At 43.6% G+C, this 13,647-nt stretch overlaps 1 protein-coding gene across 1 annotated transcript in view; it reads right to left on the bottom strand.

The window, feature by feature from the left end:
* Positions 1-3,296: 3,296 nt before the first annotated feature.
* LOC115072330 overlaps positions 3,297-13,647 on the bottom strand; it is an 11,908-nt gene continuing 1,557 nt past the window's right edge. Inside the window, exon 4 of the mRNA XM_029569106.1 lies at positions 3,297-3,472. The gene's annotated coding sequence lies outside the window, so the exon portion shown is untranslated. The remainder of the gene's footprint in view (positions 3,473-13,647) is intronic.

Raw genomic sequence — 13,647 nt, 5'->3', positions numbered from 1 at the left:
CATAGTCTCTTTTAAAAGTCTCAACTGTGGGTGGGCTTCTGTAAAATCCAAAACAAGTACTGTCTTATTTCAAAGGGAAGAATCGGGCACACCTAAGCAAAACCAAAGTCCAGCAAATAGCTCAAGGCTGGACATCTGGGATTCACTCACAATCTTCTGGCCGCTCCACTTCTCTGACCCTGCCATCCATAGCACACACAGCTCATCTCACAGACCCAGGCCAGCTCCATTCCACACCTACTGCTGTCCTTGGTGGTCGTCCCATGGTCCCGGCATCTCCAAAACCTGGGGTCTCCACTGATACTGAGGCTACACCTTCACCAGTGGCCTCTTCTTGCCTCTTGGGGTGCAAAGCCTCAGATTCTCTCCATGACCCCTTCAATCCTGGGGTCTTTGCTGCAACTGAAGCTGCACTTTCACCTATGGCCTTTCCTGGCCTCTCAGAGTGCCAAGCCTCAGCTGCTCTCTGTGACTCCCTTCATGCTTTCAACACCAGAGCCATGCGGGAGACTCTTACACATTACCAAGTCCTGCTTCCAGCTTGAAATAGAGGTGCAGGTCCCCTCCATGTGCTGACCCTGAGGAAATACCTCCCAGAAGACTCTATCACAGTGATGATGATCTCTTGTTACTTACAGCTGATTTTTCAGCCCCAGCTAACCAGCATCAATTGTCCCAGTAAAGCAAAGGTTTTGCTTCAGGTTCTGGTCTCTTCTTAATCACAGCTGATTCTTCAGCCCCAGCCAACCAGAACCCACAGATTCTCAATTCAAAATACCACACAAACAGCCCTGGTAGTTCTGCTTCCCTTTGAAGCTTCACAAGCCAGGCCTCCATTGTTTACAACTCTTCCAACATAACCTTTCCAAGTTCCAAACTCTGAGCACGCAATGGCTTTTCCAGCCCAAAGTTCCAAACACTTCCACAGTCCTCCCAAAAACACCAAGGTCAGGTCTGTCACAACAATACCCCACTCCTAGTACCAATTACTGTCTTAGTTTGTTTCTCCATTGCTGTGACAAAACACTCTGACCAATACCAACTTGGGGAAGAAAGGGTTTATTCAGCTTACATCTCCCAGGTTGCAGTTCATCAGGGAGCCCAAGGTAGGAACTCAGACTTCCACAGTCCTCCCAAAAACACCAAGGTCAGGTCTGTCACAACAATACCCCACTCCTAGTACCAATTACTGTCTTAGTTTGTTTCTCCATTGCTGTGACAAAACACTCTGACCAATACCAACTTGGGGAAGAAAGGGTTTATTCAGCTTACATCTCCCAGGTTGCAGTTCATCAGGGAGCCCAAGGTAGGAACTCAGGGCAGGAACATGGAGACAGGAGCTGGAGCACAGGCCATGGAGGAACGCTGCTTACTGGCTTGCTCTCTGGCCCCTGCTCAGACTGCTTTCTTTTATAACACAGGCCCACCTCAGGGGTGGCACCACCCACAGTGGGCTGGGCCCTCCCACATCACGTAACAATCAAGAAAATGCCCCTCAGACATGGCCACAGGCCAGTCCAATAGAGGCAATTTCCCAATTGAGGCTCCCTCAATCCAGGTGTGTCAAGTTGACACTAAAGCTATCCAGCACAGGATCAGAGGTGGCAGCAACAGGACAGATGAACTCAGCAGCAGAGTAAAGGGCAAGAGAGCAGAAAAGCAAAAAGCTTTCCTGATCACATGTCCCTTTATCTGGGCCACTGCCAGAAAGTGCCATCCACACTCAGGGTGGGTCTTCCCACATCAGTTAAGGCAGTCAACACAACCCCATCCAGACAGGGTCATGGGTCAGCCTGAGGTAGATAAGTCTTCACTGGGGCTCTCTCTCCTAGGTGATTCTAGGTTGTGTCAAGTTCACAGTTAAAGCTGACCATCACATGCTACCCCTGGCCAGCTCGATACACAAGCACATTACTTTAAAATCATAACCTTTTGGGGCTGGAGAGATGGCTCAGTGGTTAAGAACACTGTTTGTTCTTGCAGAAGACCCGGATTTGAATCCCAGCACCCACATGGAAGCTAACAACTATCTGTAACTCCAGTCCCAGGGATTCCGACAGCCTCTTCTGACATCCAAGGGCATTGCATGACATGGGTGCAGGCCATACATGCATACATATAAAATAAAAATAATAAGTAAAAAAGTTTTAAAATCATAACCATTCACTGCTCATGTTTATTTAATAAAGTACACTACAGTCCAGCTTTTACAAAAGTTCCCAAAGTGCTAAAAAAATCCCAAGTCCAAAGTCTCTTTAAAAGTAAGATCCTGGGATGGGCATCGTGGCACACACTTTAATCCCAGCACTCAGGAGGCAGAGGCGGGTGGAGCTCTGTGTTTGAGGCCAGCCTGGTCTACAAAGGGCCAGGTGTGGCTATACAGGGAGACCCTGTCTCCAAAAAAAAAAAAAAACAATAAGAAAGCGAGCCCCTGTAAAATAAAAGTTACATATTTTCAACACCTTACAGCACAGCAAAAAAAAGTCATTATTCCAAAAGGGAATGAGCAATCATAGCAAAGTAAAATCAAATTCAGCAAAGAAGCACCAAACCCTGCAGCTTCGATGACCAGTGTCTGGAGCTTAGGATGTCATCTTCTGGTCTCCAAAGAGCCCAGAGTGCACAGTCCCAGAAGAGTGCCTAGTCCTGTAACATCTTATAATGGGAATACACCACTGATATCATCTCAATAGATGTCACAAGGAAGAAAACACAAATATCTGTTTAGTGTGTGCAGAAGCATATTCTTTTTAAATTTTTTTGTTATTTTTTTTTAATTAAATCTTTTAAAAAATGTGTTTTGCCTGCATGTAAGTGTACCTGTGAGTGCAATGCCAGAGGAGGCCAGAAGAGGGTGTTGAATCCTCTGAAACTGGAGTTACAGATGGTTATTAGCTGCCATGTGGGAGCTGGGATTCAAACTGGGGTCCTATAAAGAGCAGTCAGTCCTCTTAACCACTGAGCCATCTCTCCAGGTCCACAATCTTATATATCTTCACAAAAAAGGACATAAGCATTCACATAATTATAATCTTCACTTTTGTGGCTCGTCACTTGGCCATAGGTAGTATTTGTACTATCCATTCTGTGTTTCCCCCACACTTATCAAGCACTTCATCAGGCCTTGTTCTTTACCTGGAGGGATGACCCACACCTTCATTCTTGAAGAGTCTGGGCTATTTATTATCCTGCCTAGATTGGATTGTTGTAGTTTCCCATTGCCCTTAATCACAGGACATGGTCACACCAAGAGACACCCTAAAGATCTCCTGAACTCCAGATATAGTCTTACTTACTTCCATCATGGAGAAGCAGGGGGTACAGAAGTGTGGCAAATCAAGGCAATGAAGAAGTTAGGGAAGCCCAGGTCTCCTGTCCTCAGCCACACGTACATAGTATCTACAACCACAGCGCACTGCAGATAGACTGAAGCTGCCGTCACACAGACCAGATATGGATAAGGAAAATCCATCTACAAGGGAGTAAAAGAAACATATTGTGATGGTTAATATTGCCAACATGACAGGCTCTAGAATCACCTAGGGGACAAACCTCTAGGTGTATTGTGAGGAAATGTCTAGATTGAGATGGGAAGACCCATTCCAAATACGGGCAGCATCATTCCACTGGTTGGGTCCTGAAAGAATAAAAAGGAGAAAACAAGTGGGGGAAGGAGCACTCACCTGGAAGGAGCACTCACCTGGAAGGAGCACTCACCTGGAAGGAGCACTCACCTCTCCTTTGCTTCCTGACTGCAGATGCGGTGTCACCAGAGGCCTCGCTGCTGTCATGACAAACTGTAACTACTTGAACTGTAAGCCAAAATAAATCCTTCCTCCCTTAAGGTCCATTGTGGAAGAGGAGGCAGAAAGATTTAAGAACAAGGGAGGAGGTGCAGGACCATACAGCAATGGTCCTACGGGCACCTGGGACACTTCTCAAACAAACCTACAGCAATGGTGTCAGCATGCACAAGATACATGTGAATTTACGCAGACAAAAACCCAGTATAAAACTGTGGAGATGAACAGCAGGCCCCAATCTTAGTCAAAGAATTATTGGCAGATGATTACTACTGAGTGAAGAAGAGCTGATCTTCTTAAAGAGAGGGACTCTTGATAGGATGACTAAATCCCAGTGGATGAACTTGCACTGAGGGAAATCTGGGGGTGCTAACCTTACATGATAGGCCTTAACACAAATGATAGAATGTATGAACTCGGGGTGGGAGGGGGCTGGCTACGAGAGGGTGCCAAAGGGGAAGAGAGTATAAAGATGATTTTATGTATGAAATACACAAAAAATCAATAAAAATTTTTTTTAAAAAAGAGGGCCAGGCGTGGTGGTGCACACCTTTAATTCCAGCACTTGGGAGGCAGAATCAGGTGGATCTCTGTGAGTTTGACGCCAGCCTGGTCTACAGAGCGAGTTCCAGACCAGCTGGGGCTACAGGGAGATGCTGTCTCAAAAAGACCAGAAAAAAAAATTTTTTTAAAAAGAAGCTCTAGTGAAGTATTTGATCAGGTGACTAACAGCACTTGAGCCTGAAATATCAAGAAAGACTGAGAGAAAGGAGGAGCTTACTGTTACCCAAGAGAGAGCTACTATAGTTATTTTATTCTCAGAAAAAACTGAAAGCACTACTACAGTAAGAGGCTAAAGGAACATTTTCTCACAAAAGCACAAAAGTTCTAAACACATTTTAAGCTTAGTGACAGAATCTCAAAGCTCAAACCAAAATCTTACCAGAGTAGAAGGAGGAATTGACAAATCCACGAAGTAAAAGAATACAGTTTTCCCAAGGATATAATGAACATTTACAAAAAATGGATCACATACCAAAGCTCAACAAATCCAAAGGTTTCGTACAATAAAAATCAATTTCTTGAACTCAGTTTAATAAAAATAGAAATCAGCAGCAAAAAGCAAGTCTAAAATGTTCATATGATTCAAAAAAATAAGCAATAGAACTCATGGGTCAAAAAACTCAAAAATAATGATTTAAGATTAAGCAATACTTTTGTGGTGCTGGGGGTTGAAATGGAGAATAATACTCATTAACATCTACTCTGCATACATTCTCCTCACTTGTCTAAAGACTTCTTCCCCCTCATAGTCTCCTTTATAATTAAATTTTTTCATTTATTATTATTTTATGTGTATGAGTGTGTTGTCTGCCTGTGTGTAAATGCACCCATGTCTTGAAATGCCTGTGGAGGTCAGAAGACATCAGATTCCCCTGGAACTGGAGTTACAGACAGTCGTTAGCCACCATGTGAGTGCTGGAAATCGAACCTGGGTCCTCTGCAAGAGCAGCCAGTGTTCTTAACCCCTGAACCTTCTCTCCAGTCTCTCCCCTTACAATGTAATGACATACCCCAAAGGCATATAAAAGTTAAAATCTAGAATCCATGGATAAGAAAAAATGCAGTATTTGTCTTTCTGAGTCTGGGTAACTTTACCTAACTTCTAAGTTCCAACCATGCTCCTGAAAATGTCATTTATTAAATTTAACTTTTAAATTTGTTTTATGTGTATGAATGCTTTGTCTACATGTATGTAAGTGCACCCATCTTGTGCAATGCCCAGGGAGGCCAGAAAAAGATGCTGGATACCCTGGAACTGGAGTTGAGGACAGGGGTTAACTGTATGGGTGCTGGGAACTGAATCCAGGTCCTCTGTAAGAGCAGCCAGTGTTCTTATCCTGAGCCATCTCTCCAGCCCTCATTATGAAATTTCTTCATCCAGTTATCTACTAATGGACATCTAGGCTAGTTCTGTAAGGGATAAAGTCCTTAATAAGCACACAGTCACTAAAGAATAACAAAGATGGCACACTTCCTGCCTTGTCATGGGCCAGCAGAAAGGCCTCACTTCTTAAGTCCAACAAGCCCCCTTCAACTGACATGCTTAGAGTCACAGAGCCCTGAGCACGTCTCAGCTTGGGACTGTGACCTGCCAGCAGCCCCCTTGTTCAAGTTGATCAATGCAAAATTAGGGGAGGGGAAATTGCCAAAGCCTTTAGAAGGCCTAAGCCCTCCTGGGGCCTTTGGAGTCTGTTTCTGGGTCCCCTCTACACTTGTGGAGAACTTTGTTTCTTTTCTTATGAATGTACGTATATGTGGTTCTTTATGTGTATGGATGTGACTCTTTTGCCTGCTGCTCTCTGCTGGTCCAAGATTTTCCTGTCTGATAATGTGGCCACGTTATGGCCACTACAACAGTTCCATCTCCTAGCGGTTGTGTCAGTGCAGCAGTGAACACAGTTGTTCAGGCATCTCTGTGGTAGATGAACAGTCCCTTGGGGATGTGCCTAGCAGTGGGAGAGCTACATCACATAGTAGTTCCATTCTTAGGGTTTTTTTGTTTTTTTTTGGTCTTTTTGAGACAGGGTCTCCCTGTAGCCCCAGCTGGCCTGGAAACTCGCTATGTAGACCAGGCTGGCCTCGAACTCACAGAGATCCACCTGCCTCTACCTCTCTAGTGCTGGGACTAAAGGTGTGCGCCACCACGTCTGGCAGGGTTTTCTTTATTTTTTATGTGTATGTTTTGTCCACGTGTGTCTATGAACCACCTATATGCAATTCCTGCAGAGGCCAGAGGAGGGTGTAACTCTGGAACTAGAGTTACAGATGGTTGTGATCTGCCATGTGGGTTCTTAAAACCAAATGCACTTAAATCACTAAGCTTTCTGTTCAGCTACATTTTTAGTTTTGTTCGTTTAGAAACCTCCATACAGATGTCCATAGTGGCGAGACCAGTTTGTACCCTCACCCACAGTGAATGAGTTTTCCAACTTCCTCACATTCTCACCAGCAATTTTTGTTTGCTTTTTGAGACGGGATCTCACGATACAACCCTGGCTGGCCTGGAATTCGATATGCAAATCAGGCTGGCCACAAACTTACAGAGATCCACCTGCCTCTGCCTCCCATGCGCCGCCTCACTCTGACTTTCTTCTTGATGTTAGCCATTCTGAGTGAGGGGAGGATCTCAATCTACATTTCCAATGCAATTAATTTATATTTCATTGGTAGCTAAGGATTTTGAACACTCAAAAATGTTTACTGACCATTTGTAGTCCTTCTTTTGAGAACCATATGGCTAGTTTTTTAGTCTATTTTCTGATTGGAAGACTTACGGGTTAGGTGTCTAATTTTTGCAGTGCTTTATATAATCTACATACTAACCCCGTCTAATGTATAGCCAGCAATGATTTCCTCCCATCCTGTAGGAAGTCTCTTTAATAGTTTCCTTTGATAGGCAACTTTTTAAAAATATTATTTTTATTTTATGTGTATGCATGTATTGCCTGCATGTAGGTTAAGTGCACCTGTGTCGTGAAATGCCCGCAGAGGTCAGAAGAGGCTGTCAGATCCCCTGGGACTGGAGTTATGGACAGTTGTTAGCTGCCATGTGGGTGATGGGATTCAAAACCCAGTCTTCTGCAAGAACAGTCAATGTTCTTAACCGCTGAGCCATCTCTCCAGCCCCACAACTTTTTAAAAAATATTTATTTATTTATTATTCATTTATTGATCTTTTTGAGACAGGGTCTCCCTGTAGACCCAGCTGGCCTGGATTCACTATGGAGACCAGGCTGGCCTCAAACTCAGAGATCCACCTGCCTCTGCCTCCCGAGTGCTGGGATTAAAGGTGTGCGCCACCACGCCCAGCAAATTTTTTATTTTTAAAAAAATATTTTAGTGATGGGGCTGGAGAGCTGGCTCAATGGGTAAGAGCACTGACTGCTCTTGCAAAGGACCCGGGTTCAATTCCCAGAACCTACATGGCGGCTACAAACCGACCTTAACTCCAGTTCCAGGGGAATCTGAAGCCCTCTTCTGATCTCCGCGGCATTGCACGACACGGGTGCATTCACTTACATGCAGGCAGTAAGTTGAAGTTCTTGATCCATTTTGAATTATTTTTTGTGCAGGATGAAAGATGTGGATCAAAAATCATTCTCCGCGTGTGGAACTCCAGTGCTCCTAGTATCGTTTACTGACTCTTTTTTGTTACGTTTTGGACACTTCTCAAAACTTAGGAGGCTGTGGCTGTGGCGTTTCTGTCCTCTCATTCTTCCACTGTACACACCCCTGGTTTTGCTATTATAGCTCTGGAATGAAATTCGCGATCAGGTATTTCATGTCTCCAGCACTGTTCTCTGCTTAAGATTGCTTTGGCTACTTGGGGGGCCGTTCGTGCTTCTCTACGAACTTAAGGATGTCTTTCCTAGCTCTCTGAGGAACGTCTTTGACTCTTGGTGGGCACCACGCTGTATCTGTCACTTTTGGCAGTGATTTTCACAGCATCAAGTCTGGATCAGTGAGCATGGGAGGTCTTTCTATCTTGTGTTGTCTAGAGCTTTCAGTAGTCTCTGATATGCTAGGCTTACTCCTAGGTGTTTTTAAACTACTGTAAATGAGTTTCCCCCCAAGTTTCTTTTTCAGCAAGTTCATTATCTGTTTACAGAAGAGTGCTGGTTTTCCAATTTCATATCCCTCAGCCTCTGAAAGCATCAGTTCTAAGAGTTTTCTGATGTGTATGGAGTTTTTCAATATAGAACCACGTCCTCTGAATAGAGTGATTTTTTTTTCTTTTCGTATATGAACCCCTTTTCTTTCTCATCTCATTGTTCTAAGATTTCAAGAATATTCAGAAAGTACCTACTCATCTTCCACTTTAAAATCTTGGTTTTTCTCATTTAGTACAGAGTTGGTGATGTTTGTCACATACAGCTTTCATTGAGATATGTTCCTTATATTTCAGCTTTTTAGGATTTTTAAAAAACAGAACTTTTTAAATATTTATTATTTTTGGCCGGGTGTGGTGGCGCACACCTGTAGTCCCAGCACTTGGGAGGCAAAGGCAGGTGGATCTTTGTGAGTTCAAGGCCAGCCTGGTCTACATAGTGAGTTCAGGTCAGCTGGGGCTACAGGGAGACCTTGCTTCAAAAAGACAAAAAAAATATTTTTATGTGTATGAGTGTATTGCCTGCATGTATGTGAGTGCATCAGTGTCATGCAATGCCTTGGAGGTCAGAAGAGGGCTTTGGATTCCCCTGGAACTGGAGTTAAGGATGATTCGTAGCCGCCATGTGGGTGATGGGAATCAAACCCAGGTCCTCTGCAAGAGCAGTCAGTGCTCTTAATCACTGAGCCATCTCTCCAGCCCCCTTTTTTGGAATTTTTATCGTGAAGGAATATTGAACTTGTTAAATGCCTTTTCTGCACCTATTGATACGATCAGGTGATTTCTGTCCTTTATTTACAGGTTGTATTACATTCATTGATCTGTGTATATTAATTGCATCCCTAAGACAAAACCAACTAGATCATGACATATGGTCTTTAAAAAAAAAATTTTTTTTTTTTGTTTTTGGTCTTTTTGAGACAAGTCTCCTTGTAGCCCCAGCTGTAGACCAGACTGGGCTTGAATTCACAGAGATCACCTGCCTCTGCCTCCCATGTGGTAAGATTAAAGGCATGTACCACCACGCCTGGCCTCTTTTAAAATTTTTTATTATTATCATCAGTGTGTCGGGGGTTGGGGGTGGGGTGGGAGAAGAGAGTTTAGGGCATGCCACAGTGTGTGTGTGGAAGTCAGAGGCCAACTTTGGGGCGTTGGTTCTTTCCTTCCATTATAGAATCCTGGGATCACATTCGGGTTGTTGAGCTTTTGAAGTTTACACAGTGAACCATCTTGTTGACCCACATCTTCTTGGTATGTTCTTGAATTCAGTTTTGACATATTTCATTAAGAATTTTTGCATCTATGTTCAACAAGGGAAATTCGTTTGTAGTTTTGTCAGTGTCCTTTTCTGCATCTGGCCTCAGGTAACACTGGCTCCACACAATGTGTCTGACAGTACTCTTTCTCTATTTTTAGGACAGTCTGAGGAGTAAGAGTCTTCCTTAAAGTGTTGGCAGAATTCAACAGTGAACCCATCTGGCTCTGGCTTTTCTCGGTGAGGAGCCTTCTTCACGCCTTCAACCTAGTTGCCTGCTATGGATCTGCTTGTTCTACCTTCTTGAGTAGGTCTACCAGGCAGTGGTCTCTACATGAACAGAAATCTTTTAGAGTAGAGGACTCCTGCAAGTTGTCTTCTGACCTCCCTACGAGCAAGGTGGCATGCATGTGCCCACAGACACAAATAAATGTAATTTGAAAACATTGTTAGAGGAAACTGGAGTGTGACATTAGTGAAGGCAGCAGCAACGGGGAGGCACACCGGCAAGGAGGGAAGGCAGGCCACACAGCTTTGTCCTGCCTGTCTTCATGCCTGGCAGCCTATGGGGAGGTGCCTTCACTCAGGATGTAGCTCCTCCCTCAGTGGAGACGTTCTGGAAACGCCCTCTCAGACCCCCCCAAGAGGTGTGTCTCTTAGTTGATTCCAAATCCCATCAAGATGACAGTCAAGATTACCTATCATAGTAGGTCACATGTCTTTAGGAATGTATCCATTTCTTCTATATTTTTCAACTTTTTGGAACAGGATTTTATCACCACTAACTTGTTTTTTTGTTTATCCTGTGAGCCTGATCCTAGAGTATCATGAAAGCTAGGTAGGCACCCTACCCAAGCCACACCCCAACCCCAAACTCAATTTTGATTAGGCAAGTGTCTGGATATTTACTGAAGATGAAAAGGACCTAGTTCATCAACCATATGGAACACTTGACTCTCAGGATTAAACAAATTGAAAGAGATTTTTAAGACCATCTTTCATTTATTCTTTAATAATTTCATTTAAAGATAGATTTCAACAGGGAAAAAGCATGCCTGACTTAACTTTTAGAAAACTGTTTTGTAAAATGAGGAACAAAACCCTCACTAAATCTAAGGAAGGTAGATGAAATCTGCCTGCATTCTCTGAGTTATACCCAGAGTGAAGTTCTAGTAAGAGCTGCAATCTATCCAATAATCTACAAATCATCCACAGCACCTCTACCTGCATAAATCTTTTAAATTTGCATTAGAAAAGCATCAATTACCTTATGCTACAATGTGGAATTAAGAAGTAAATGTATTGTTTCACTTAATCTTACAAGATACTGTATTACTGCATGAAGAGTGAGTTTTAACTAAGTCACATTTCAAGTCTACTACAACCTAAGCTGTGTCCCTCACACAGTAACAACCTAGGGTTTGTACAGCAAGTTGAACATTACACTCTGAAGTTAAAGGTGAAAATCACCAATTGTGAAAAGGTGCTAGAAACAGCTTGGAAAGAACGAGTTTCACACAGAAAGAGCAAAATTTGAAGACCTGGCAAGCTATTAGGAACTCAGAGACTGATGTTTCTCTCAATGAAGAAAAAGACTAATTTGTTAAATGAACCTAACCCCAACCCTACACGGCTAGTGCTAAGTTCCTGGTAACTTAGTGATTGAAAATAAGAGAAAATTAGTAAAGGAAAATTCCAGAGAACATGGAGAATCTTGCCAGATTTGAGAGTAAGGAATGAGATAAGGTGAACACAGGCAAGACTGCCTCTTTGCTGGGAGGCAGGAGGTGAGGCTGGAGACTGAGGTGGGACATGTAGGAAAGTAGCATGGTTTCAGTGATAAGGGTTTAGAAAAGCCACTGTGAGAGCAGGAACTGGAACTGATGAAGGCCCATCTGTGACTCTGGCATTAAAAAATCAGTGTTCAACAGTCGTTATGCATTTAACGTTAATTTAAAGCACATATGGAAGGGATGTTAGGTGGACGTGAAACCTGGGCCCTGACCATACCTCTGCCGTTGAACAAGTGGATGCCTCTACCAAGTTATCATCACGGAGAGTTCATACTCTTTGGACAAAACAGACACTGAAGAGCATCCACTAAAGCCCTATTTCATACTATACTCTGGTAATACATACTATACTCTGGTAATACATACTATACTCTGGTAATACATACTATACTCTGGTAATACATACTATACTCTGGTAATACATACTATACTCTGGTAATACATACTATACTCTGGTAATACATACTATACTCTGGTAATACATACTATACTCTGGTAATACATACTATACTCTGGTAATACATACTATACTCTGGTAATACATACTATACTCTGGTAATACATACTATACTCTGGTAATACATACTATACTCTGGTAATACATACTATACTCTGGTAATACATACTATACTCTGGCAATACATACTATACTCTCAGCACTCAGGAGGCTGAAGGAGGAGGACCCCGAGTACCAGGCCAGCCTAGGCTATACAGTGAGATCCTGTCTCAAAAACAAATCTTTTTGAAATACACCACTTGCAGTGGTTCGCATGTAGCTTGTTCCCCTAAAGATTCACGTGCTGGAAACCTGTTCTTCAGTGTGGTGCTGAAGTGGTAGATCTTTAAAAGGAGGGTCTAGTGTGAAATTCCCCAGGTCATGGTTTGCTGCCTGCTTCCTCTATAGAAGGAGAACAAGCCCAGCCCCACTCTGGCTTCCTCTCTGGAAGGAGAACAAGCCCACCCCCACTCTGGCTTCCTCTCTGGTCATACAGTTCCCTCTTGCACAGACTTCCACCATGATGCCATCCACCACACCTTCACAGCCATCAAGCAGATGGCTACACCATGCTCTTAAAAGCTCCTGAACTGTGAGAAACGCAAGCATTTTTTTTCTTTACAGTTACCCAGCCTAGCCTTAACTTGCAATCCTGTTCGTCTCCAGGCTATCACCGGACAGGTTTCAGTATACCTAAACGACTGCAGGCAGGTTTCATATTGACATCTACCTCCACTGAACTTGGCGACTTTCATTTAGGGTGGCTTCCGTCCCTCACCTGAGTGGTGGGATTACAAGCGTGGGCCGCCACCTCCAACTTATTTATGGTTTTAGTTTTGTAGTACTGGGAATTGAACTTAGGGCCTCATATGTGCTAAGCAAGTGCTTTACCACTGGGCTGTATCTCCAGCCCTTTTTGTATTTTTTGAGACAGGGTCTCACTAATTTCCCAGGTTGGATTTGAACTTGCTCTGTACCCAGACAGGCCTTGAACTTTGGACTCTCCTAACCTTCCAAGTATGTATTTTTGAAACAGGATCTGTGTTGCCCAGATTGGCTTTGAATGAACCTCCCTCCTGCCCTCCAGTAACTATGTTATCAGTTGGAAGTCATCTGAACCTGTAAGGTATTTGCTTAAATTTTCTCTGGATTATTAACCAAATACGTTAATGATATACAAAAAATTCTGTACACATCAAACAGAGTTTTTCTGCAGGGCGTGGTGGAACATTCCTTTAGTCTCAGCACTTGGGAGGCAGAAGCAGGTACACCTCCGTGAGTTTGAGGTCAGAGGCCAGTCTGGTCTACGTAGCCAGTTCCAGGCCAGCCAGAGCTACATAGTAAGGCCCTGTCTCAAAAAAAAAACAAAATCTGGGTCTGGAAAGACTGTTCAGCAGTTAACACTGGCTGCTCTTGCTGAGGACCGGGGTTCGATTCCTAGCATCTACACCTCCAGCAACTCCATTTCCAGGGGATCCCACGCCTTTTTGTGAACTCCGTGGGCACTGCACGACACGGGTGCACTCACATGCATGCGGGGAGAACACTCATACACATAAAATAGTATCTTCAATCGGCAGTTCGATGAATATGGACACTGGACCCCGCGCACAATGGGGTGCAACGCC

The sequence above is a fragment of the Nannospalax galili genome, unplaced genomic scaffold (assembly GCF_000622305.1).
Source record: "Nannospalax galili isolate Female #2095 unplaced genomic scaffold, S.galili_v1.0 scaffold180, whole genome shotgun sequence".
In the NCBI taxonomy this organism is placed as follows: Eukaryota; Metazoa; Chordata; class Mammalia; order Rodentia; family Spalacidae; genus Nannospalax; species Nannospalax galili.
The sequence above is the reverse complement of the archived record's forward strand: the minus strand, read 5'-3'. Positions and strand labels throughout refer to the sequence as shown.